Here is a 955-nt window from a genome sequence, read left to right on the forward strand (position 1 = left end):
GGAACGACCTCGGACCACCAGGGGCCGAGAAAACCACCGTCTCATGGGGTCGGACACTCAGGGTCAGGGAAAAATCCAATATATAACTGGTGATATCTCGGGTGCTATTAGAGATACCGCAATAAACCAAAGTGCATTGTCTGCAGGAGGCCCTGGCGCATGAATCTGTGCAGCGGGAACGACCTCGGACCACCAGGGGCCGTGAAAACCACCGTCTCATGGAGTCGGACACTCAGGGTCAGGGAAAAATCCAATATATATCTGGTGATATCTCGGGTGCAATTAGAGATAGTGCAATAAATCAAAGTGAATTATCTGCAGGGGGCCCTGGCGCATGAATCTGTGCAATGGGATCGACCTCGGACCACCAGGGGCCGAGAAAATTACAGATATTCGGAATCCGTCACCCAAGGTCATGTAAAAATTTAGCATATATCTGACGATATCTCGGGTGCTATTAGAGATAGCGCAATAAACCAAAGTGCATTGTCTGCAGGAGGCACTGGCTCATGAATCTGTGCAGCGCGATCGACCTCGGACCACCAGGGGCCGAGAAAATCACCGTCTCATGGGGCCGGACACTCAGGGTCAGGGAAAAATCCAATATATATCTGGTGATATCTCGGGTGCTACTAGAGATCGCGCAATAAACCAAAGCGCATTGCCTGTAGGAGGCCCTGGCGCATGAATCTGTGCAGCGGGAACGACGTCGGGCCACCAGGGGCCGAGAAAATTACAGATATTCGGAATCCGTCACCCAAGGTCATGTAAAAATCCAGCATATATCTGGTGATATCTCGGGTGCTATTACACATAGCGCAATAAACCAAAGTGAATTGTCTGCAGGAAGCCCTGGCGCATGAATATGTTCAGCGGGATCGACCTCGGACCACCAGGGGTCTAGAAAACCACCGAAACATGGGGCCGGGCACTCAGGGTCAGGGAAAAATCCAAT

The sequence above is a fragment of the Nomia melanderi genome, unplaced genomic scaffold, assembly GCF_051020985.1.
Source record: "Nomia melanderi isolate GNS246 unplaced genomic scaffold, iyNomMela1 scaffold0014, whole genome shotgun sequence".
NCBI classification, from domain to species: Eukaryota; Metazoa; Arthropoda; class Insecta; order Hymenoptera; family Halictidae; genus Nomia; species Nomia melanderi.